Source organism: Aquarana catesbeiana, linkage group LG09 (assembly GCF_042186555.1).
Source record: "Aquarana catesbeiana isolate 2022-GZ linkage group LG09, ASM4218655v1, whole genome shotgun sequence".
Taxonomy (NCBI): Eukaryota; Metazoa; Chordata; class Amphibia; order Anura; family Ranidae; genus Aquarana; species Aquarana catesbeiana.
In genome coordinates this window covers 237,947,829-237,975,129 of record NC_133332.1, presented here as the reverse complement: position 1 = coordinate 237,975,129, position 27,301 = coordinate 237,947,829, and the positions used below count along the sequence as shown (strand labels likewise).

General features: G+C 44.8%; 1 long non-coding RNA gene across 1 annotated transcript; it reads left to right on the top strand.

The window, feature by feature from the left end:
- Positions 1 to 9,436: 9,436 nt before the first annotated feature.
- On the top strand, positions 9,437 to 10,322 carry LOC141107292 (uncharacterized). Its single transcript, XR_012235857.1, has 3 exons — positions 9,437 to 9,516; positions 9,764 to 10,060; positions 10,203 to 10,322. It is a non-coding gene; the product is annotated as an uncharacterized lncRNA (long non-coding RNA).
- The last annotated feature ends 16,979 nt before the right edge of the window (positions 10,323 to 27,301 follow it).

The window sequence follows — 27,301 nt, the reverse complement described above, 5'->3', positions numbered from 1 at the left end:
CGCTGCCCAGCTTGGTGTATTCCTGACCGCTGTCATCTCGGATGTGCCCGCTGTCTGCTCGGATGTGCCCGCTGTCTGCTCGGATGTGCCCGCTGTGTTCTCGGATGTACCCACTGTCCAGTTTGATGTACCCGATGCCCAGCCTGATGTGCCCTCATCTGTTCGGTTTGAGGCTGAGAACTTTGGACAATTTCATCTTGTTGGAGCGGCCGGAGGCCGCTCCTTTGAGGGGGGTACTGTCATGAGAGGGTTTACCCGTTGGTGGCACTATCGGTCTCTTGGATCGCAGTACTAGTGTCCACCAGCGGGTGTCTTCCAACACCTGGGACCTGTAGTAAGAGGTCTCTCCTGCTGGTGGCACTGTTGCATCCTTGGGCGGTAGTACCGGTGTCCACCAGCGGGTGCACTCTGGCAGTGTGGAGCAAACAGCACCCTCTGCGCTCAGCTGTAACATGAGGTCAATTACTACAGCTTTATAAATACCCGGCAAGCCCTCACAGGCTTGCCCTGGTATCTTTCTCCCTGCGCCCTGACCTTGCTGCCTGTATCCTGACCATGAACCTGTTCCTGTCCTGTCCTGATCTGATCCGATCCGATCCCTATCCCTAGCCCATCCTGTTCTTGTCCCTCCTGATTCCCTTGGATCCCTGCCCTGCAGCCTAACCATCCATCCTCTCCCTGTCCTGCTGGTTTCCCGTCCTTACCCATCTGCTGACCTCCCTGTGTATGACCTTGGCCTGGCTTTGTTTATAATTCTGGTATCTCAATTTACTTGTATATAATATTTGTTGTTTGTGGGTCAGTGGTTGGTTTTGCACTGTTTATATTCCTCTTACTTGTCACTTATTTAATAAACACCATTATTTTTTCACTTACATGCGTTTCTGGTTTCCTCTGTGCAGTCCACATGGTCTGGTCAATTAAATCCTCTGACAATGATGTACAAAGCCCGGTGTATAATGTAGAGCCTGGTATATGATGTACAGGGCTCTGTGTATAATGTAGAGCCTGGTATATGATGTACAGAGCCCGGTGTATAATGTAGAGCCTGGTATATGATGTGCAGAGTCCTGCCTCCCAGCTTGATGTCTTTGCCTCCCAGTCTGATGTGCCCGCTGTCCAGTCTGATGTGCCCACTGTCCAGTCTGTAGAGCCTGGTATATGAGGTACAGAGCCCTGTGTATAATGTAGATTCCGGTGTATAATGTAGAGCCTGGTATATGATGCACAGAGCTCTGTGTATAATGTAGAGCCTGTTATATGATGTGCAGAGTCCTGTGTATAATGTAGAGCCTGGTATATGATGTGTATATACTGTGGGACGAATATACACATATATACTTTCTCTGTATCCTAACAGGTCCATGCCCTCCATACCCTAATCTGGGTGGCTCCTGCGAGCTCTGACCTGCTGCTTCCGCTGATTTGTGTGTATGTGTGAGGGTTTTTTTTGACACCACCACATTACCCTGGTTCTATGAACATCTCCATATGCCTTATATTCACCAAATGAGATGATGCAAATTTCCTATATGCTTAGGGAATATCTCCTTGCACACTAATTAAACCTCTTAGAAGGACCTTCTGGGTGTGGGACCCAATCTGCCTGCATACGTGCTGTGTAATTTCCCTGCCACTAGGAGAGCATTTTTGATTTGTGAGTATTTAATTACATATCTTTGACTGTATTTCTGCCATTTCATAATTTTATGTTAATATGTGAATGAACTGTAAACTTACAATGTTTGGGTACCTCCATACATACATATTTATACTTTCTTATTATCTTTTTCTGATAGAAATGCAACAATACAACCTACCTAACCCCTGAAGAAGGAAGTACACTTTTCATAGAGAGAAACTTACCTTTCTATGACCTTTTCCGAAACATGTAGGGTGGTTGGTTATCTAATAACTGCGCTTTTTAGCGCTGTTTGTAGCATTCATCAGCTATATACATCATTTGCATTTGTGATCATGCTCTTCTTAATTTTTAAGCTATTTTGTATTTTTGTATATTCTCCTATTGTATTTTGAATAAAATTTGTTAAATTTTACATATTTGGTATCCCTTTTCTATACTATCCTTCATTGGCTTTCTGCCTTTATTATCCCTTGGGGACACGCCCTTTTCTTACAAGTTTGCCTTTGGGATGTGGCAGAAGCCTCTAGGATCAGTCTCTTGTATAGTTTCCTCTCCTTAAAGAATTTTTCTCCAATCTAATTGGGTAGCAAATACCCGCCTAGTCCCAACTTTTGGTAACTATTCTTGAGTTTAATTAATATTGTTAGTTATACCCCTTTTTTTGTCTTACCTCTTCCCCTTTTTTTTGACATGGCAGAACTTTATAGTCAATCACGGGACGATTTTGCAACCAAGGTCCAACAAGACTTTGGTCAAAATGAATCTCGTGATTCAGAATTTAGTTTTTTTAATCTCAGCCCTTACCAAGTGGCTTGAGAAAAAAATCACTTACTCATTAGCATATCAAGAGTTTCCAAGACTATATCAAGGATGACTTGAACCCTCTAGGACTTCGTGTCCAAATCTTCCCCTCCTTGAAAACTTAAGTTCTACATTCAAAATGGCATGGGAATATAATCTGAAATCATGCTGATGTCTCTATTAATAGAGGAGTATCAGAGACGTATGATTGACATAGATGCCAACATAAATTACGTTTATTCAAAAATTAAAATATTACAAACTCATCCTTCTTTTCAAAACTACAATCAAAAAATAAAAACACACATAGAACAGTTTAACAAAAAAGAATTTAAACGTTTGAGAGATAAACAAGCATTTGAAGAAGGCAAGGCCTACAAATGGTCTCAACAAATTGGTGGCAAAAACTACCAACGGAATTCTAAATGGAATCCTGGATACTCAGATATATCTGACTCATCATCTGTGTCATCCAACGTCTCTCATGCTTCCTCAAAACAATTTAGACGAACAAGAAAGCCCAAAAGACACCAAGAAGGCGATCACCCCTCAGCAAACTCCAATAAAAAACGGTTTCCCAAACAACAATCTCCCAAGCAACCTTTCTCAAATTCTTCTACCAATGCCCCAGGCCCATCAGCATCTTTACCAACAAATGGAATCGTGGCATCTTCATTAGGTGGCACCTCTCCGTCCACATCTTCCATAAAAATCCCATCAATCTTCTCCAAAAATCAATCCAATCCCTCTTTTCCCCCAAACTCGGGACTCTTTTAAACCCTTCTCTTTCTTCTCCACAATTGAACATCATTAATCTTTCAACACACAATCTTACAGAAGATGAAATCTCAGCCCTATCCAAGGGACTCACCTTCTTTCCAAACAATAGGATAGATAAGTTTACAGCAATAAAGGATACACACCTCTACACATGTTAACTACTTTTAAAAAGTATGTTTGAAAAACGAAAAATAGACAGTGAAGATCGTAGTACATTTAGTGAACGTCAAGCTCTAGACAACTTAAACTCACTTTTGGAAGAAAGTGAACCCGAAGATCTTATTGATACGATAGATTTGGAGACGTTCCTTGGAGATATCCAAAATCCATCTACAAATGCTCCCCCTCTGAAATCAGTCTTGAAAAAGGCCTCCTCTCTGTACCCTGCCCCTAGCACAAATCACGGTGTAAAGACATTTCTCAAGATGGTCTCCTCTGAGATCCAATCTTTAAATCGAACATTCCCCCCCGTAATGACAATGTAACTTATGGCGAAAAATCGGCCCTACAAGATCTATCAAATAATTACACTATCACAATTAAACCAAGTGATAAAGGGGGCAATAGTGTCCTTATAGACAATGAACAATATAAAAGAATATGTTTAGCCATCTTAAGAAACCGCGATTGGTATCATCCAGTGGGTAGGGACATTGTCGAGGCCTTTAATCAAAAATTCTACTCATTCGTAGACAAAGCCTTTTATAATAAAAATCTTTCCAAACAAACTTGGAATTTCATACGCACCCCCTACCCAAGATTGGCAACCTTTTATGCGTTGCCAAAAATTCATAAAAACCCTTCCAATCCATCGGGCAGGCCAATTCTCTCAGGCAATGGATCCATCACTGAAAATCTATCCAAGCTAATAGACGAACATATTAGACCTTTCGTCTTCACCATTCCATCGTACATTCGTGATACCATTTACATCCTACAAACCATAGAGGATGTTCAAGTTCCAACTTACTGTATTCTTGCAACTATAGATGTAGAAGCACTCTACAGTTCAATACCACATTCCAAGGGATTGGCATGTATACGTAGAGTGTTGTCTCGAATTAGTCATCAGGAAGCGTCTTTCAATGAATTCATACTTCTATCTTTGGACTACATATTAAATCACAATGTGTTCTCCTTTGATGGCTCTATATTTCTCCAGTAGGGATGAGCTTCGAGTTCGAGTCGAACTCATGTTCGACTCGAACATTAGCTGTTCGCAAGTTCGCCGAACACCGAACAATTTGGGGTGTTCGCGGCAAATTCGAATGCCGCGGAACACCCTTTAAAAGTCTATGGGAGAAATCAAAAGTGCTAATTTTAAAGGCTTATATGCAAGTTATTGTCATAAAAAGTGTTTGGGGACCCGGGTCCTGCCCCAGGGGACATGTATCAATGCAAAAAAAAGTTTTAAAAACGGACGTTTTTTCAGGAGCAGTGATTTTAATAATGCTTAAAGTCAAACAATAAAAGTGTAATATCCCTTTAAATTTCGTACCTGGGGGGTGTCTATAGTATGCCTGTAAAGGGGCGCATGTTTCCCGTGTTTAGAACAGTCTGACAGCAAAATGACATTTGGAAGGAAAAAACACATTTAAAACTACCCGCGGCTATTGCATTGCCGACAATACACATAGAAGTTCATTGATAAAAACGGCATGGGAATTCCCCCCAGGGAAACCCCGAACCAAAATAAAAAAAAAAAAAATGACGTGGGGGGGTCCCCCTAAATTCCATACCAGGCCCTTCAGGTCTGGTATGGATATTAAGGGGAACCCCGGCCAAAATTAAAAAAAAAAAAATGACGTGGGGTTCCCCCTAAATTCCATACCAGACCCTTCAGGTCTGGTATGGATTTTAAGGGGAACCCCGCGCCAAAAAAAAAAAAAAAAACGGCGTGGGGTTCCCCCAAAAATCCATACCAGACCCTTATCCGAGCACGCAACCTGGCAGGCCGCAGGAAAAGAGGGGGGGACGAGAGTGCGCCCCCCCCTCCTGAACCGTACCAGGCCACATGCCCTCAACATTGGGAGGGTGCTTTGGGGTAGCCCCCCAAAACACCTTGTCCCCATGTTGATGAGGACAAGGGCCTCATCCCCACAACCCTGGCCGGTGGTTGTGGGGGTCTGCGGGCGGGGGGCTTATCGGAATCTGGAAGCCCCCTTTAACAAGGGGACCCCCAGATCCCGCCCCCCCCGTGTGAAATGGTAAGGGGGTACTTACCCCTACCATTTCACTAAAAAACTGTCAAAATAGTTAAAAATGATAAGAGACAGTTTTTGACAATTCCTTTATTTAAATGCTTCTTCTATCTTCCTTCATCTTCTTCTTCTTCTGGTTCTTCTGGCTCTTCTGGTTCTTCCTCCGGCGTTCTCGTCCAGCATCTTCTCCGCGGCGTCTTCTATCTTCTTCTCCTCGGGCCGCTCCGCACCCATGGCATGAGGGGAGGCTCCTGCTCTTCTCTTCATCTTCTTCTTCATCCTCTTCTCTTCTTCATCTTCTTCATCTTCATCTTCTCTTCTTTTCTTCTGCGGGCCGCTCCGCATCCATGCATGGAGGGAGGCTCCCGCTGTGTGATGGCGTCTCCTCGTCTGACGGTTCTTAAATAACGGGGGGCGGGGCCACCCGGTGACCCCGCCCCCCTCTGACGCACGGGACATGACGGGACTTCCCTGTGGCATTCCCCGTGATGTCACAGGGAAGTCCCGCAAATCACCGTGCGTCAGAGGGGGGCGGGGTCACCGGGTGGCCCCGCCCCCCGTTATTTAAGAACCGTCAGACGAGGAGACGCCGTCACACAGCGGGAGCCTCCCTTCATGCATGGATGCGGAGCGGCCCGGAGAAGAAAAGAAGAGATGAAGAAGATGAAGAAGATGAAGAAGAGAAGAGGATGAAGAAGAAGATGAAGAGAAGAGCGGGAGCCTCCCCTCATGCCATGGGTGCGGAGCGGCCCGAGGAGAAGAAGATAGAAGACGCCGCGGAGAAGATGCTGGACGAGAACGCCGGAGGAAGAACCAGAAGAGGAATTGTCAAAAACTGTCTCTTGTCATTTTTAACTATTTTGACAGTTTTTTAGTGAAATGGTAGGGGTAAGTACCCCCTTACCATTTCACACAGGGGGGGGGCGGGATCTGGGGGTCCCCTTGTTAAAGGGGGCTTCCAGATTCCGATAAGCCCCCCGCCCGCAGACCCCCACAACCACCGGCCACGGTTGTGGGGATGAGGCCCTTGTCCTCATCAACATGGGGACAAGGTGTTTTGGGGGGCTACCCCAAAGCACCCTCCCAATGTTGAGGGCATGTGGCCTGGTACGGTTCAGGAGGGGGGGGGGGGCCGCACTCTCGTCCCCCCCTCTTTTCCTGCGGCCTGCCAGGTTGCGTGCTCGGATAAGGGTCTGGTATGGATTTTTGGGGGAACCCCACGCCGTGTTTTTTTTTTTTTTTTTTTTTGGTGCGGGGTTCCCCTTAAAATCCATACCAGACCTGAAGGGTCTGGTATGGAATTTAGGGGGAACCCCACGTCATTTTTTTTTTAAATTTTGGCCGGGGTTCCCCTTAATATCCATACCAGACCTGAAGGGCCTGGTATGGAATTTAGGGGGACCCCCCACGTCATTTTTTTTTTTTTTAAATTTTGGTTCGGGGTTTCCCTGGGGGGAATTCCCATGCCGTTTTTATCAATGAACTTCTATGTGTATTGTCGGCAATGCAATAGCCGCGGGTAGTTTTAAATGTGTTTTTTCCTTACAAATGTCATTTTGCTGTCAGACTGTTCTAAACACAGGAAACATGCGCCCCTTTACAGGCATACTATAGACACCCCCCCAGGTACGAAATTTAAAGGGATATTACACTTTTATTGTTTGACTTTAAGCATTATTAAAATTACTGCTCCTGAAAAAACGGCCGTTTTTAAAACTTTTTTTTGCATTGATCCATGTCCCCTGGGGCAGGACCCAGGTCCCCAAACACTTTTTATGACAATAACTTGCATATAAGCCTTTAAAATTAGCACTTTTGATTATTCATGTTCGTGTCCCATAGACTTTAACGGTGTTCGCTTGTTCGAGCGAACTTTTTTCCTGTTCGCATGTTCTGGTGCGAACCGAACAGGGGGGTGTTCGGCTCATCCCTATTCTCCAGGTACAGGGCGTAGCCAGGGGCACTTGCTGTGCCCCTGGCTACGCCAATCTGTACCTGGGGGAATGGGAAAACACTATTTTCAGTGACGAGGCTCTATATGTACCTGTGCCACATTGTTATATGGCACAGGTACATAGATGACATCTTCGTATTCTGGGACGGTCCCCAACACCTCCTGGATGAGTTTTTGATCAAACTCCATACAAACGAATTTAATTTGAATTTTACAATGAATTCTGACATGTCCAGAATTACTTTTCTGGACATTGAAATTGTCAAAAACGAATCCAATTCATTATCTTGCAAACTTTTTAGAAAACCCACTGCAGGCAACACTGTCCTGCATTCTTCTAGTTTCCACCCTAGATCCCTTGTAAAATCCATTCCGTATGGTGGATACCTGCGTGTCAAACGCAATTGTTCCAACCAGCTGGAATTTAAACATGAGGCTAATAATTTGAAAAAATGTCTTCTCGAACGTGGCTACCGCCACAAATGTCTCAAGAAAGCATTCCAGCGGGCCAACACCAACAATAGACACGAATTACTTGTATCAAAGCAATCACAAACCTCAAAGGAGAATCATCGAATAGTTACAACCTTTACTAATGATCATACCAAACTCACGTAAATATATAAAAAATATTGGCATTTGTTAAAGAGTGAATTCCGTGGTTCAGTGAGAGGGGATCCTTGCAAGACAGTGGGCACTTTCCCATGCGGATCCTGCTCCTACTGCAAATACATGAATACCAGAAAAAACATTTATCTGCCCAATGGCATGCCATTCAAACCAAAGCATTATTCTAACTGCCAAATAACAGGAGTGGTCTATTTAATGTTATGCAACTGTAACTGCTTTTACATGCAAAAATTGTGGCAAAGACTATACCGCCACATTAGATCTATGGAAACTGCCAATCCCGACCTGCCATTGGGCAGACAAGTTGCCCAGACTCACAATGGTATCTGTCCTACCATTTTAGTTTTGGTTCTTGATCGGCTGCACCCGAGGTGCAGAGGTGGAGATTATGACAAATATCTCCTACAGCGTGAGCTTCGGTGGATCTCAAATTTAAATGCCACCTTACCACCATGCTTAAATGAAGCTTTCAACCTTAAACCCTTCTTACCTGGCTTTGCAACCGGGAATTTTGACAAAGAGCTGTGAGTCTCTTGACTCATTTGCTGTTAATGATGTCCTTTTTGTTTTTTCATTTTTTTCTCCCTTTTTTATTTTCTATTCTATTCCTGCTTTTCCAATTTTCTTTCCCCTTTTTTCATGTTTTTGTTGTGTTTTGATAACTTTGGATTCTCATGAGTTAAATATGCCAGTTGTCAATTTAAACTAATTCAGATTTTTATGAAAATTGTTGTTAATGACAGCTGTTAAAAATACACTCATGTTTCACTCATGTTTCTTTATGATCTCTTGCAGGTGTTTCATTACACTATCTATTTGTAACACCAATGCAGTTGGACAGGATTACCATCCCCAGTATAGGAGTCCAATGCTTAACAGTATTGTATTATTATGATCTACTATTGTTTTCCCATCACTAACCATGACATATGGATGAACAGGGTTATTATCTTACAATGACTGGTGTCCGTCGGCCATCACACAAAATGATGGTTCGGCTGCTGTCCAAAATCCCCCCCCCTCTTCCCCTATTGCGGTTGTGGCTTGTCGGGGCGCCCTGGCACTGGGGGGCCTCCGGTCCGCCCTCTCTGTGGGGCCGGAGGCTTTCCTTAGGGCGGCAGCTTTGCGCATGCGCTGTGGCCTCTTTTGTCCCCGCGCGTGCGCACTGGCTGTTTCTGCATCTATAGCCCTCAGCTGCTGCCCATCCTCGGTGTCAGCAGCCTATGTCAATGTCTGACATCATCGCGCCGTGTGACGCGGTGGCGCTGGATGTTGCACTGGCTGAGGTGCCTTTAGTGGGGAGCTCTCACACACGGCTGCACTGATTTACACAGCTGTGTTTCAGGACCTGATACACAGACTCCACCCCTCTTAATCACCAGATTGGCTGCCATCTGGCTACCATTCCCATATGAGGGATATTTAAAACACCCAACATATGCCAGATCAGTGCTACACAGCTGAGGCATTCGACATGGACACACTGGGATCGATCTAAATGCAAGGTCAGAATATAGACAATACTCCTGCTGTTTTTCATTTTTTCTTTCTTTAAGTACCCTTTTGTGATAGAGATTTTTCTGCAGCCTTGATCCTATGTGATGTTTGGCTCTTTTAAAGCTACCTTTTTCCTCCTTCCTGGTCAGGCTCCCTCTGTCTGTTTGTCTGCTCTCCTCACTGAATGAAAACATACTATCAGCCTTATACTGTGGGACGAGTATATACATATACACTTTCTCTGTTTCCTAACAGGTCCATGCCCTCCATACCCTAATCTGGGTGGCTCCTGCGAGCTCTGACCTGCTGCTTCCGCTGATTTGTGTGTATGTGTGAGGGGGGTTTTTGACACCACCACATTACCCTGGTTCTATGAACATCTCCATATGCCTTATATTCACCAAATGAGATGATGCAAATCTCCTATATGCTTAGGGAATATCTCCTTGCACACTAATTAAACCTCTTAGAAGGACCTTCTGGGTGTGGGACCCAATCTGCCTGCATACGTGCTGTGTAATTTCCCTGCCACTAGGAGAGCATTTTTGATTTGTGAGTATTTAATTACATATCTTTGACTGTATTTCTGCCATTTCATAATTTTATGTTAATATGTGAAAGAACTGTAAACTTACAATGTTTGGGTAGCTCCATACATACATATTTATACTTTCTTATTATCTTTTTCTGATAGAAATGCAACAATACAACCTACCAATCCCCGAAGAAGGAAGTACATTTTTCATAGAGAGAAACTTACCTTTCTATGACCTTTTCCGAAACATGTAGGGTGGTTGGTTATCTAATAACTGCGCTTTTTAGCATTCATCAGCTATATACATCATTTGCATTTATGATCATGCTCTTCTTAATTTTTAAGCTATTTTGTATTTTTGTATATTCTCCTATTGTATTTTAAATAAAATTTGTTAAATTTTACATATTTGGTATCCCTTTTCTATACTATCCTTCATTGGCTTTCTGCCCTTATTATCCCTTGGGGACACCCCCTTTTCTTACAAGTTTGCTTTTAGGATGTGGCAGAAGCCTCTAGGATCAGTCTCTTGTATAGTTTCCTCTCCTTAAAGAATTTTTCCGGAACCCCTCATTATGGGCACAGTGAGGCTGCAATTGATGGGTACAGTGAGGCTGCATTTGATGAAATAGACACTTGCATTTGGCAGTGCCATACCTATCTCTCCTTTAATTTTACCCATATTTTAATTTGACTCATAGGTACTGATCACTAAGGAAATTTTTTTCAAACTGATTGAAAATTCGGTTCCATCTTTGAAACTATTTACCTTCACAAGGCTTTCAGATGAAGAAAAAAAATAGGAGGATAAAAGGAGCTTGGACCACATCAACCCAAATTGCTAATTCAGCAAAGGTCAAGTGATCGCGGTTGAGTTTACACTCAAAGCTTTTCCACCACTTCTTATAGTGAATGGAGTTGGATAGTTGGATGTGATGTGACTCATGCCTATTATCGTTTTCCCTGTTTGCTATTTCAAAGTCATGGCACCAACATGCTGTGTATATCAACAGGGGTTTGCGACCTAAAGCATCTCACTGAAAAGTGCAAGTGACATGAAACTACCCAAAGCCATCTTGGCAACATTATGAGGCTCGAGTTTTTTGCGAAGCTTAACATTGGTGAACAGCTAGATACAGGCTACAGAATTGGCATTAGAAGACACAATGAAGAGGTCACAAAAAATCGACACATCCTGTCTAGAATAATACTGTGTGAAATTTTTGTTGTGCATTCGAGCTAGCTTTGCATGGCCAGCCCATGACAAGAGTGAGAGATCAGATAATCCTGGAATATTCCGTGGCTTGGTCGATTTTGTTGCTTCTCTTGATGGAGTTTTGAAAGAGCACCTTGAGAATGCCACTGTTTTTAAGGGAACTTCAAAAACTGTGCAGAACGAGCTATTGGACTGTATGTTGTCTGTTGTGAAGGAGCACATTGTCCAAGAAACACGGAGCAGCAATTTTATCTCAATCCAGGCCAACGAGACCACTGATATTGCCACACAGTGCCAACTTGTGCTTGTACTGCGCTACATTGATGCATTAACATTATGGGGCGTTCGCGCCAAATTCGAGCGGCGCATCACGCCCCATAATGCACTGCATCATCGCAGTGCATTGCTGGCTGATGATTGGCCAAGCATGCACTATGACCCGCATGCTTTGGGCAATCACAGCGCTGTAAGCAAAGAGAGCCATAATTGGCCAAAGGCAGGGTGCCTTTGGCCAATTATGGCTCAGAGGGTTAAGTCCACGCCCCACACTACGTAAGCCGCCTGCACGTCGGCCTTGTGTAGTGTGTTTCTGGTGGAGAGAGAGAGAAAGAGAACGAGAGAGTCATTTCATTTACTTTGAGCAGGCAGTTTATTCAGTTAGCTAGATCTCACTGCAAACTGTTCCTGCTGTACTGTTTCTAATCTACTTTAGGCAGGCAGTTGATTCAGTTAGCTGCATTATATTTTTTGTATGTGTATATATATATATATATATATATATATATATATATATATATATATATAGTATGTGTGTGTATGTATGTGTATATATATATATATATATATATATATATATATATATATATATATATATATATATATATATATATATATATATATATATATATATATATATATATAGTGGGAAAGTATTCAGACCCCCTTACATTTTCCACTCTTTGTTATATTGCAGCCATTTGCTAAAATCAGTTCATTTTTTTTCCTCAATGTACACACAGCACCCCATATTAACAGAAAAACACAGAATTGTTGACATTTTTGCAGTTTTTAAAAAAAAAAGAAAAACTGAAATATCACATGGTCCTAAGTATTCAGACCCTTTGCTCAGTATTTAGTAGAAGCACCCTTTTGATCTAATACAGCCATGAGTCTTTTTGGGAAAGATGCAACAAGTTTTTCACACCTGGATTTGGGGATCCTCTGCCATTTCTCCTTGCAGATCCTCTCCAGTTCTGTCAGGTTGGATGGTAAACATTGGTGGACAGCCATTTTTAGGTCTCTCCAGAGATGCTCAACTGGGTTTAACCCCTTCCCGCCGACCGAACGCATATATGCGTCCTCGGCTTTCCGGGGTTATACCGGGATGATGCCCGCAGCTGCAGGCATCATCCCGGTACCGTTGTTTTCAGCGGGCAATCGGCTACCCGAATATAACACCTGATGCGGCTAAAAGCCGCTCGGTTGTTATACCGGAGGAGCGGGAGGGGACATCCCCCCCCTCCCGCCGCCTCCCGCCGCTGTTACCGGGCCTCCCGTGCGATCGGGAGGCCCGGTGTCCGGTCCGCTGCCTTTGGCGGCTGGGGGCGGACTGGAACGAAGCTGCGAGCGGCTTCGTTCCAGCCTTCTTCTTGTAAATGCGGAAGCGACGTCATGACGTCACTTCCCGTTTACTCGGCTGCCAATGGCGCCGAATTTAAAAAAGTACACAGTATTCAGAATCGCCGTTTTCGGCGATCTGAATACTTTGAAGTGTAAAGGAGGGATGGGGGGTCTTTTAGACCCCCGATCCCTCCATAAAGAGTACCTGTCACCACATATTACTGTCACAAGGGATGTTTACATTGCTTGTGACAGCAATAAAAGTAAAAAAAAAAAAAAAAAAATTTTAAACACAATTTATAAAGTACAAAAATAAATAAATTAAATAATAAAAAAAAAAAAATAATTTTTTTAAAGTGCCCCTGTCCCCGCGAGCTCGCGCAGCGAAGAAAACGCATACGGAAGTCGCGCCCGCATATGTAAACGGTGTTCAAACCACACATGTGAGGTATCGCCGCGATCGTCAGAGCGAGAGCAATAATTCTAGCCCTAGACCTCCTCTGTAGCTCAAACCTGGTAACCGTAAAAAAATTTTAAATCGTCGCCTATGGAAATTCAAAGGTACCGTAGTTTGTCGCCATTCCACGAGTGCGTGCAATTCTAAAGGTTGACATGTTTGGTATCTATTTACTCGGCGTAACATCATCTTTCACATTATACAAAAAAATTGGGGTAACTTTACTGTTTGGATTTTTTAAAATACATGAAAGTGTCACTTTTCCAAAAATTTGCGTTTAAAACACCGCTGCACAAATATCGTGTGATAAAAAATATTGCAACAATCGCCATTTTATTCTCTAGATTCTCTGCTAAAAAAATATATATAATGTTTGGGGGTTCTAAGTCATTTTCTAGCAAAAAATACGGATTTTAACTTGTAAACACCAAATTTCAAAAATAGGCTTAGTCATGAAAGGGTTAAGTCAGGACTCTGGCTGGGCCATTTAAGAACAGTCCCGAAGTTGTTGTGGAGCCACTCCTTCGTTATTTTAGCTGTGTGCTTAGGGTCATTGTCTTGTTGGAAGGTAAACCTTCGGCCCAGTCTGAGGTCCTGAGCACTCTGGAAAAAGGTTTTCGTCCAGGATGTCCCTGTACTTGGCCGCATTCATCTTTCCCTTGATTGCAACCAGTCGTCCTGTCCCTGCAGCTGAAAAACACCCCCACAGCATGATGCTGCCACCACCATGCTTTACTGTTGGGACTGTATTGGACAGGTGATGAGCAGTGCCTGGTTTGCTCCACACATACCGCTTAGAGTTAAGGCCAAAAAGTTCTATCTATCTAATCAGATCAGAGAATCTTATTTCTCACCATCTTGGAGTCCTTCAGGTGTTTTTTTTAGCAAACTCCATGCAGGCTTTCATGTGTTTTGCACTGAGGAGAGGCTTCCATCGGGCCACTCTGCCATAAAGCCCCGACTAGCTCAGTTTGGCCGGACGGCCAGCTCTAGGAAGGGTTCTGGTTGTCCCAAACGTCTTCCATTTAAGGATTAGGGAGGCCACTGTGCTCTTAGGAACCTTAAATGCAGCAGAATTTTTTTTGTAACTTGGCCAGATCTGTGCCTTGCCACAATTCTGTCTCTGAGCTCTTCAGGCAGTTCCTTTGACCTTGTGATTCTCATTTGCTCTGACATGCACTGTGAGCTGTAAAGTCTTATATAGACAGGTGTGTGGCTTTCCTAATCAAGTCCAATCGGTATAATCAAACACAGCTGGACTCAAATGAAGGTGTAGAACCATCTCAAGGATGATCAGAAGAAATGGACAGCACCTGAGTTAAATATGTGAGTGTCACAGCAAAGGGTCTGAATACTTAGGACCATGTGATATTTCAGTTTTCTTTTTTAATAAATCTGCAAAAATGTCAACAATTCTGTGTTTTTTTGTCAATATGGGGTGCTGTGTGTACATTAATGAGGAAAAAAATGAACTTAAATGATTTTAGCAAATGGCTGCAATATAACAAAGAGTGAAAAATTTAAGGGGGTCTGAATACTTTCCATCCACACTGTATAAATATATATGGTGTATATGTCTATCTATCTATCTATCTATCTATCTATCTATCTATCTATCTATCTATCTATCTCTATATCCACTGTATTCAGTTTAGCTAGATCTCACTGCAGACCGTTCCTGGTGTACTGTTTCTAATCTACTTCAGGCAGGCAGTTGATTCAGTTAGCTGCAGTGTATTTAGTATATATATATATACATCCTGGCTTTGTATATATATATATATATATATATATATATATATATATATACACACACACACATTGTATCCTGTGTAGCTAGATCTTACTGTAGGCCATTCCTCATGGACGTATTCAAATACACTTTCAGGAAGGCAGGCAAGGCAGGTTATTAAGTGATCTGCAGTACATAAAATATATATACTGTCTCCTACATATATATCCACCGCATTCTAGTCTAGCCAAGCCTATATCTGACTGCAGGCTATTGCTGGCGTACATTTTCAAATACACTTTTAGGCAGGCAAGTGATTCAGTGATCTGCAGTGCATAAAATATTTATACAGTCTCATATATATATATATATATATATATATATATATATATCCACTGCATTCTAGTCTAGCCAAGCCTATATCTGACTGCAGGTAGTCTGCAGTGCATAAAATGTATATACAGTCTCCTACATATATATGTCCACTGCAATCTAGTCTAGCCAAGCCCATATCTGATTGCAGGCCATTCCTGGTGTACATTTTCAAATACATTTTCAGGCAGGCAGGCAGGTGATTCAGTGATCTGCAGTGCATTATATATATATATATATATATATATATATATATATATATATATATATATATATATATATATATATATATATACACATACACAGTCTCCTACATATATATCCACTGCATTCTAGTCTAGCCAAGCCTATGCCTGACTACAGGCCATTCCTGGTGTATGTTTTCAAATACACTTTCAGGCAGGCAGACCAGGCAGGTGATTTAGTGATCTGCAGTGCATAAAATATATATACTGTCTCCTACATATATATCCACTGCATTCTAGTCTAGCCAAGCCTATACCTAACTACAGGCCATTCCTGGTGTACGTTTTGGACACTTTCAGGCAGGCAGACCAGGCAGGTGATTTAGTGATCTGCAGTGCATAAAGGTATATATACAGTCTCCTACATATATATCCACTGCATTCTAGTCTAGCCAAGCCTATACCTGACTGCAGGCCATTCCTGGTGTAACTTTTCTGGTAAACTTCAGGTGGTGTTTTGCTAATCAATTTTACAGCATGTCTGGAAGGCCACCAAGGAAAGGCAGACACTCACAGGCCACTAAAAGAGGGCAAGCAGGCTCTGTGTTTTCAGCTAACAGTGCTGGTCGTGGACACGGTGCATCCTCAGCACCTGGCCGTGGGGCACGCTTGTCCTTTTTTTTTGGCAGCTGGCCATGTTGAGCCACAACATGCAGAAGAGTTGGTAAAGTGGATGACAAAGCCGTCCTCATCCTCCTCATCCTCTGTCACCCAGGCTAATAGAAGTTTGGCTGCCAATGCAGCTGCCAAAGCGGCCTATTCCATCGGCTCAATGGCATTAGTCACTCCTTCCCTAGCCCCACCATCATGTTCTGAGGAGTACCCTGAACTGTTCGACCACAGTGTTGGGTACATGCTGCAGGAGGATGAGCAGCGTTTTGAAGGCTCCGATGATGGATCCCAGGTTGAGGATAAAGGCAGTAACGTTAGTCCAGAGAGAGGGGGTGCCCAGGAAGGACAAGAAACTGGCAGTCATGTTCCCCCAGTTGCAGCATACTGCCAGGTTTGCTCCAGTGGCAAGGAGGGAGGGGATGATGAGGTCACTGACTCTACGTGGGTGCCTGATAGAAGAGAGGAGGAGGAGGAGGCACATCTCCAACGAGGCAGGATGCTCTCCATGGGCCAGCTTAAGGACAGCCAACCGACTGCATCACACCGCAGAGCTCCACATGTGCAGGGTGCTGCGTTTTTTTCAAAAGTTCTTTGGTGTGTGCCTTTTTTGAGATGTGTGCAGCAGATCACACCGTTGCTGTTTGCAACATATGTATGAAGCGTATCAAGCGTGGCCAAAACAGCAGCCGCTTGGGCACCACATGCTTGACCAGACATATGTCGAGCTCCCATGCAGTCCGTTGGCGACAGTACTTAAAAGACCCACACCAAACAACAAGACGGACCTCTCCTTGCTCCTCATCAGCTGGGATCTCCAACCCCACTATTTCAGTCCTCTCAGAGACCTACACTGAGAGGAATGAAGGTGTAGAATTAGATGTCCCAAGCACTTGCGGGCAATCTGCTAGCGGTACACCTAAATCCAATTGTAGCAGGCGAATTTCCCTACCCCAGTTGCTAAACCAGCGAAAGAAATTTGTCCTAGCCATCCACATGCTCAGCGGCTGAATGCTAGTTTGGCTAAATTGCTAGCACTCCAACTGCTGCCTTTTCAGCTGGTAGACTCTGCCCCCTTTCGAGAATTTATGGAATGTGTGGTACCTCAGTGGCAGGTTCCCAAATGCCATTTTTTTTCTTGGAAGGCCATTCCAGCTCTCTACCGGCATGTGGAAGGCAATGTCTTGGCCTCGTTGGACAGGGCGGTCATCGGGAAGAGGAGGAGGAGAAGGTGGGGGAGGAGGAGGATTGTGTCAGCATGGAGGTGGAGCCTGGCACTCAGCATCAGCAGCAGTCTTCAAGGGATCGTTTTCAGTCTCCAGAAACCCATGGACTTGTACGTGGCTGGGAGGAGGTGGCTGCGGATCATGTCGTCCTTAGTGTCCTGGACAACGTGTTGCTGAGGTTTCGGTCAGTCACAGAAGGAGCGTTGGAGAAGGTGGCCGTCTGACCGATGTGACAATTTTTTAGTCCGAAGCCCCAAGGTCTGATCGGTTCCAGCAACCATCGCCAGCATCTGATTTACATGGTGCAGGAATACCTTGGGGCAAGATCAGACTTGGAGACCTATCCAACCAAAAATCCACTGGGTTACTGGGTTTGAGGATGGATCACTGGTCAGAGCTTGCACAATATGCAATTGAGCTACTGGCCTGTCCTGCATCCAGCGTTCTGAATGCACATTCAGTGCTGCTGGAGGCTTTGTAACCGATCACAGAGTGCGCCTGTCAACAGACTCGGTTGATCAGCTCACCTTCATAAAATTGAATCAGTCTTGGATCACCAGCTACCAAGCACCTGACGCTGATGCAGAGTGACTATTCTGTTATGCTGAGTGACTATCCTATTCCTTCTCAATGTTCATGTTGATAGCTTCTAAAAACATTTTTGGTTCTGGACACCAGCACCAGTGCCTAAAGCCCAATTTTTCTGTTAAACAGGGGCGTGTAATTACAATTTTTACTGTAATATTTAGCAGTAGGGCTCGTTCCTGCACTCAACTAGAGTATCTGTGAGGGGTTGCAGTGTTGTGGCACCAGCACCAGTGCTTAAAGCCCAAATTTTCAGCCCCTGTTTAACAGGGGCGTGCAATTACAATTTTTGCTGTAATATTTTGCAGCAGGGCTCGTTTCTGCGCTCAACTAGAGTACCTGTGAGGGGTTGTAGTGATGTGGAACCAGCACCAGGGCCTAAGGCCTAATTTTTCTGCCCCTGTTTAACAGGGGCGTGTAATTACAATTTTTGCTGTAATATTTCGCAGCAGGGCTCGTTCTTGCGCTCAACAAGAGTATCTGTGAGGCTTTACAGTGTTGTGTCACCACCACCACCGCTGCCTAAGGCCCAATTTTTCTGCCCCTGTTCAACAGGGGCATGCAATTACAAATTTTGCTGTAATATTTTGCAGCAGGGCTCGTTTCTGCGCTCAACTAGAGTATCTGTGAGGGGTTACATTGTTGTGGCACCACCACCACTGCCTAAGACCCGATTTTTCTTCCCCTGTTTACCAGGGGCGTGTAATTACAATTTTTGATCTAATATTTCACAGCAGGGCCCTTTCCTGCACCCACCAAGAGTAACTGTGAAGGCTTATAGTGTTGTGGCAACACCATCACACCACCATCAAAGGCCCAATTTTTCTGACCCTGTTCAACAGGGGCATGTAATTACAATTCTTGATATAATATTTCACAGCAGGGCCCGTTCCAGCACCCACCAAGAGTAACTGTGAGGGCTTACAGTGTTCTGGTACCACCAACACCTAAGGCCCGAATTTCTGCAGAGTATATAGGGCAGGCCGTATAGTATATACAGGCGGTCCCCTACTTTTAAACATCCGACTTACAAATGACTCCTACTTACAAACGGAGGGAGACAACAGGAAGTGAGAGGAAATCTACCCCTAGGAAGGGAAATTCTCTCCTGTAAGAGCACCTATGTAAACCCAAGGGCAAAATTTCATAGCTTATCAGTCTACAGATGTGGCGGCTTTTAGTTTTATTTTGCGTTTATTTCCCCTTTATTTTAGTGGGTAGGGCAGTGGGCAGAGGTCAGTAGTAGGTAGGGCAGTGGGCAGAGGTCAGTAGTAGGTAGGGCAGTGGACAGAGGTCAGTAGTAGGTAGGGCAGTGGGCAGAGGTCAGTAGAATAGTTTACAGAGGTCAGTAGTATGAAGAGCAGTGTACAGAGGTCAGGGGGGACAGATGAGAGGGATGAGCAGGACAGGGGTTATCAGGGCAGAGAACAGGGCAAAGGACAGGGGGTCAGCAAGTGGCAGTGCAAAGGGGGAGTCAGGAAGGCACAGCACTGGGGGGTTAGGAGGGCCTGGTACATGGGGATAAGAATAGCTCGGTGCTGTGGGGGTCTTAAAGGGTATAGACCTGGGAAGTCAGGAGGCCTGAGGGTCAGGAGGGCACAGTACTAGGGGGGTCAGGAGGGCATTGTATTGGATCGTCAGAAGAGCATGGTACTTCAGGTTAAGAAGGAACAGTCCTGGTGGGGTCTGAAGGGCATACTACGGGGTGGTCTGGAGGGCATGGTACAGGCGGGGTCAGGAGGGCAACGTACTGGAGGGTCAAGAGGGCACAAAGAGGTTATTGGGAACAGTGATCTCCGTCATGTTTCAGTAAGCCCTTGTTTTTTATATTTTTTTTGGTTATGTATTATAGCAGAAAGTAAAAAAAAAAAATGTTTTTCTTTTTAAATTGTTGGTCTTTTTTTGTTTATAGCGCAAAAAATAGAAACCGCAGAGGTGATCAAATGCCACCAAAAGAAAGCTCTATTTGTGGGGGAAAAAGGACTTTTTGTTTGGGTACAGCGTTGCACGACCGCGCAATTGTCAGTTAAAGCGATGCAGTGCTGTATCGCAAAGAATGGCCTGGTCATTAAGGGGGCATATCCTTCCGGGGCTGAAGTGGTTAAGAAAAGTGAGGGTAAGCATTACATTGGAATGAGTGATTTTTTAATGCTTAGAGGGGTCAAATCAACTGTCGTTTTTGACCTTAGTGATAAGAAAATCTGAGTAGAATACAAAATTCTTTTAAAATGCAAAAAATTCTAACTGTGAATATTGTAACGAAAGATGGTTAAAACATCTGGGATTCCATTCAAATAGCAGGTCTAGACAAACTTTTAGGCTGGGTTCACACAATCTTCACATAAGGTTTACAGCAGGGGTCCGGTGCGTCCCTGTTCACCGTTTCAGGTCTGATTTCAGCACAAACTTTTGGCTGATTTTGGACCAAAAGATGCACAGGACTCCTGTGCAAATTCGCACCGGAGATGTGTGAACTGGCTCCATAGATAGCCGGTCAAAATATCCTGCTATTGCGAATTGGATGCGGAAAAAACGGCCTCCAATTCGTAATAGCTTGAACCCAGCCTTAAGGTTTTTTTGAGCAAAGTTGGTTGACTCACTAATGGCAAGATAGAATGTTCTGAGCAATGATTTTTCTACAGATGTTTAAACGAATTTAAAAACTAAAGTTAAATCTAACCATGTAAGGTCAGCTTTGGAAACCCAGTCTCGATTATCTGCCCCACACCTAACAATTTACCAGTCCCAGTGTCTCAGACATTTCTGTCTGTTCAGCCTATGAACCTTGTGTTTTTTGTTCAGGTGTTAGCATTTCAAATAAAAACATACAATGATAAACACAAAACATAAGAATTATGCCCCTTTCACACGAACGGACAGCTCAGGTCTGCCTGTCAGTTTTGTCGGTGGACCTAAACGGGCACTCCATGTAAGGTTATGCAGTGACGGATGTCAGCGGTGACATGTCCACTGACATCCGACCCAGTCTGATCCTCCAAAATCAGACGGATGGCCCTACGTTCACATCCGTCCCTGGCGGATTGGATGAGATCTGACGAAAACGGACATGCTGTCCGTTTTCGTCCGATCTCTCCATAGCAACCAGCAGTGCTCGACAAGCCCCTCCCCGCTCAGTGAGCAGAGAGGGACCTGTCAGCCACCGGCTCAGCGGAGATCAACGAAGAGATCTTCCACTGAGCTGGCCGACAGCGGCGAACTCCGAGGCAGCAGATCTGCCTCGTGGGAATGAAGCCTATTGCCCTGTACACACGGCCAGTTTTGCCATCGGAATAAACTCCGAAGGTTTCTCCGAAGTTACTCCGACGGAATTCCATTCAAGCGGTCTTGTCTACACACGGTCAAACCAAAGTCCGACCATCAAGAACGCGGTGACGTACAACACGTACGACGGGACTAGAAAAAGGAAGTTCAATAGCCAGTAGCCAATAGGTTCCGTCTCGTACTTGCTTTAGAGCATGCATCATTTTTGGACAGCATACAGACGAGGGGTTTTCCTGATAGGAATTGGCACTGTCCTGCATTCTTCCCAGCTGCCAACAGAGTCACCCAGTGTGTGGTGAAAGATAGGTAAAGTCCCTGTCCATGCCTGCTGGACCATGAGTCAGCGGTAATATGCACCTTACCGCTGACCGCCCTGTCCAGCGAGCCATGGATATTGCCTTCAACATGCCGGTAGAGAGCAAGAATCGCCTTCCGTGAAAAAAGTGGCATTTGAGAACCTGCCACTGTGGTACCGCACATTCCACAAACTCACGGAAGGGGGCAGAGTCTACCAATTGAAAAGGCAGCAGTTGAAGTGCTAGCAATTTAGCCAAGCTAGCATTCAACCGCTGGGCATGTGGATGGCTGGGAGCAAACTTATTTCGCCAGTGGAGCAACTGGGGTAGGGAAATCCGCCTGCTAGAATCGGACGTTGGTGTACCGATAGCAGATTGCCCGCAAGTACTTGGCAGTAGCACACCTAATTCTACACCTTCATTCCTTTCAGTGCAGGTTTCTGTGAGGACTGAAGGTATAGTGGGGTTGGAGATCCCAGCGGATGAGGAGGAGCAAGGAAAGGTCTGCCTTGTTCTTTGGTGTGGGTCTTTTAGGTAGTGTTGCCAACGGGCTGCATGGGAGCTCGACATATGTCTGATTAAGCATGTGGTGCCCAAGCGCTTGCTGTCTAGTCCATGCTTGATACACTTCAGACATACGTTGCAAATAGCAATAGTGTGATCTGCTGCACACGTCTCAAAAAAGGCCCACACCAAAAAACTTTTGGAATAACGTGCGGAGTCACCAGCGCTCTGCACTTGTGGAGCTCTGCGGTGTGATGCAGTCGGTTGGCTGCCCTTAAACTGGTCACTGGAAGGCATCCTGCCTAGTTGGAGATGTGCCTCCTCCTCCTCCGCCTCCTCCTCTCTCCTATCAGGCACTAACGTAGAGTCAGTGAGCTCATCATCCGCTCCCTCCTCATCACTGGAGCAAACCTGGCAGTATGCTGCAGCTGGGGGAACATGACTGCCAGTTTGTTGTCCTTCTTGGGCAACCCCTTTCTCTGGGCTCACATTACTGCCTTCCTCAAGCTGGGTACCATCATCGGAGCCTTCAAAATGCAGCGCATCCTCCTGCAGCATGTACCCGACACTGTGGTCGAACAGTTCGGGGACTCCTCCGTGGGGCTAGGAAAGGAGTAACTGATGATGACCTTGAGTCCAAGGAATAGGCCGCTTTGGCACCTGCATTGGCAGCCAAGGTAGCCTGGGTGACAGAGGATGAGGAGGATGAGGACGGCTTGGCCATCCACTCTACCAACTCTTCGGCATGTTGTGGCTCAACACGGCCAGCTGCCGAGAAAAAGGACAAGCGTGCCCCATAGCCACGTGCTGATGAGGATGCACCGTGTCCATGACCAGCACTGTTGCCTCTAGACACAGAGCCTGCTTGCCCTCTTTTATTGGCCTGTGACTGTCTGCCTCTCCTTGTTGGCCTTCCAGACATACTGTCTTTGATGTATTGGAATAGGTACACAAGGAATGGCCTGCAGTGAGATGTAGCTGCACAAAGCTGGGATGTATATATATACTGATTATACTGCAGCTAGCTGCCTCTAGTATTATTAGGAAGAAAACAACAGGAATTGTCTGCAGTGAGCTTTAGCTGCACACTGTGCCCAGAATACAGTACACTAATACACTGCAGCTAGCTGAATCAACTGCCTGCCTGTGGTATTATTAGGAAGAGGACACCAGTAATTGTCTTCAGTTAGCTTTAGTTGCACACTGTGCACAGGATACAGTACACTGACTGAAAATACTGCAGCTGCCTGCCTGAGGTATTATTAGGAAGAGAACACCAGCAATTGTCTGCAGTTATCTTTAGTTGCACACTGTGCACAGGATACAGTACACTGACCTAAAATACTGCAGCTGCCTGCCTGTGGTATTATTAGGAAGAGAACACCAGCAATTGTCTGCAGTTAGCTTTAGTTGCACACTGTGCACAGGATCCAGTACACTGACTGAAAATACTGCAGCTGCCTGCCTGTGGTATTATTAGGAAGAGAACACCAGCAATTGTCTACAGTTAGCTTTAGTTGCACACTGTGCACAGGATACAGTACACTGACTGAAAATACTGCAGCTGCCTGCCTGTAAGTATATTAGGAAGAGAATAACAGGAACGGATCTAGCTAAACTGAAGTGTATATATATATATATATATATATATATATATACACACACAACACCTGGGATGCATATATATACTAAATACTCTGACTGCAGCTAACTGACTCACCTGCCTGCTCTATCTAACTCAAATGAAATGACACTGTCTATCTCTCAGCACGCCGGAGCACACCACACAAGGCCAACTTCCAGGCAGCCTTATATAGTGTGGGGCGTGTACTAAATCCCCTGAGAGCCCATTCACACAGGGGCAACACGACTTCCAGCACGACTTTGGGAGGCAACTTGGACACGACTTGAGTATGAATCACAGCACGACTTGGGGCAACTTACAACACAACTTGAAGTCGCCTCCAGGACAGGGAACTTTACAAGTGGCCAATCAGAGCTTATCAGCTGTGTGTGAGAAGGAGGGGGCTGGTGTTTAGTGGAGGAAATTACTTTCTGTTTCTTTTCTGCTTCCTGTAAAGTTGCCTCAGTATGAACAGTGATCAGACTTGGAGGCAACTTCCATTGAAATCAATGGGTACAAGTTGCCTTCAAGTCGGATTGAAGTAGTACAGGAACCTTTTTGAAGTCGGAGCGACTGCAGTAGTGTGCATTAAGACAGATCCATTCACTTACATTGATTTTTTCGTGTAGCGCGACTTGAGGCGACTAGGGGCGACTTGGGGCGACTTGAAGTCAGATCCAAAGTTGCCCCTGTGTGAATGGGCTCTGAGGCATAATTGGCCAAAGCCACCCTGCCTTTGGCCAATTATGGCTCTCCGTTCTTAACGCGCTGTGATTGGCCAAAGCATGCGGGTCATAGTGCATGCTTGGCCAATCATCAGCCAGCAATGCACTGCGATGCTACAGTGAATTATGGGCCGTGACCCATAATGTTCTTATTCGAGGAACGGCCGATGTTCGAGTCGAACTTACTCGAAGCTCATCCCTAATGACTAGGCATGATGGGAATTGTAGTTCCTGAACAACTGGAGGGCTGTAGTTTGAAGACCCCTGTTTTAGACCATTATTATGCCTCCAGAATTGGGAGTGTGGCATCTACCCAACTTCTCTCTGCTGGTGGACACAAGAACCTACATCTATAGATATATATTTGGGCAGCACAGTGGTGTAGTGGTTAGCACGGAAAAAGGGTCGCTGGTTCAAATCCCACCTGTGACACCATCTGCCTGGAGTTTGCATGTTCTCCCTGTGCCTGCATGGGTTTCCTCTGGGTACTCTGGTTTCCTCCCACACTCTAAAAACATCCTGGTAGGTAAATTGGATCCTATCTAAATTGGCCCTAATATGTCTGAATGTGTGTTAGGGACCCACACAAACACCACCCCATGTTAAAAAAACAAAATTATTTTCTCAATTTGCAAATAAGGATCATCTCTTCCACACAGAACAGTAAGTGGAGCATGGTGGTGGGAAGAAATTAGCTGCAGTACAAGCAACTTCCTGTAGAGGCGTGATGTCATTCCTGTGTGCTGTCCACCGCTTCCGGGAAACAGATATGCACCACAGACACATACCTATGCGTACACAGTACTCGCGCATCTAGATGCATTTGGCTGCAGGAATCCATATTTGGATGTAAATGAGGAGTAAAGTAGATGCAGATTTCTGGGACTGGACTAACAAATGTTTCTAGTGAAAGGCAACTGGTGTTTTTCCAAGGTCTAAATGGGCCATTGACATGCATCACTGTGCCCACAAATGAATATCCATTAAGGATTTAAACATTAGTCACATCTTGAGAAAGATTTTGCAAAATAATGTAGCACAGACAATTAAATCAAAGTGAACAACCTACAAACGACACACATTGACATCAAAAATATTTCAGGGAAAAATATCCCCCACCCAAAAAAATACAATAAACCAAAGTAAAAAAAACTTGCGAAAAAACACATCTGTTTTGAAAAGAAAGAGAGAGAATGTCCTTACATTACTAACCCAAAAAACACACTCTCTGAGCATGCCCAGAAACATCCAAGTGCTGTTCACACACAAATTGCACAAAAAAAAGTCCCTGAGCAGGCCCAGACCAACCCAAATGCAGCTAGCACAAAATAAGCCACCCCCTGTCCAAAATTAAACACATCATCCAGCATGCCCTTATTTAAGGTTAAGAAAAAAAAGATGGAAAAAAAGTACTGGACTGCATCAAAAACGCACCAAAAACGTATCATAAACGCACTGGAACGCATGAAAAATGCACAGGCAGAAAAGCATCTGGAACGCATCTGGACTGCGTTTCTATGGAGTGACCTAGCCCTAAAGCTAGTAACTTGGGGGGGGGGGTACTCTGCCTGTAAAGTGGTGCATCTGTAGCATGTATCCAAAATGCTGCTTCAAAGATGTACGGCTTTAGTGCTAGTTCACAGCAGACGCAGTTCCGTTCAGTTCTAAGATTTTGGCCGCGCAGTAAACAAACACATTTGAACGAACGCAAGAGCTGCTTGCACATGCGCAGTGCTTAAATAGATCTCACACAGTTCTAAACGTACTTGCAGGCACAGCAGGCTTGCTCAGAAAAAGTTACTTTCTCATTCTATTTTGGGCATATATGTTACTTGGGCAGTTGTTACTAGGAATGAGCTTCGAGTTCGAGTCAAACTCATGTTCGACTCGAACATCGGCTGTTCGCCAGTTCGCTGAACAGCGAACAATTTGGGGTGTTCGCGGCAAATTCGAAAGCTGCAGAACACCCTTTAAAATCTATGGGAGAAATCAAAAGTGCTAATTTTAAAGGCTTATATGCATGGTATTGTCATAAAAAGTGTTTGGGGACCTGGGTCCTGCCCCAGGGGACAATGCAAAAAAAAGTTTTAAAAACGGCCGTTTTTTCGGGAGCAGTGATTTTAATAATGCTTAAAGTGAAACAATAAAAGTGTAATATTCCTTTAAATTTCGTACCTGGGGGGTGTCTATAGTATGCCTGTAAAGGGGTGCGTCCTGTGTTTAGAACAGTCTGACAGCAAAATGACATTTCCAACCAAAATTTAAAACAAATGACGTGGGGGGTCCCCCTAGAACAGTCTGACGGCAAAATGACATTTCCAACCAAAATTTTTAAAAAAAATGACGTGGGGGTCCCCCTAAATTCCATACCAGGCCCTTCATGGATTTTAAGGGGAACCCCGCGCCAAAATTTTTAAAAAAATGGCGTGGGGTCCCCCCAAAAATCCATACAAGACCCTTATCCGAGCACGCAACCTGGCAGGCCGCAGGAAAAGAGGGGGGGACGAGAGAGCGCCCCCCCTCCTGTACCAGGCCACATGCTCTCAACATTGGGAGGGTGCTTTGGGGTAGCCCCCCAAAACACCTTGTCCCCATGTTGATGGGGACAAGGGCCTCATCCCCACAACTCTTGCCCGGTGGTTGTGGGGGTCTGCGGACGGGGGGCTTATCGGAATCTGGAAGCCCTCTTAAACAAGGGGACCCCCAGATCCTGGCCCTCCCCCCTGTGTGAAATGGTAAGGGGGTACAAAAGTACCCCTGCCATT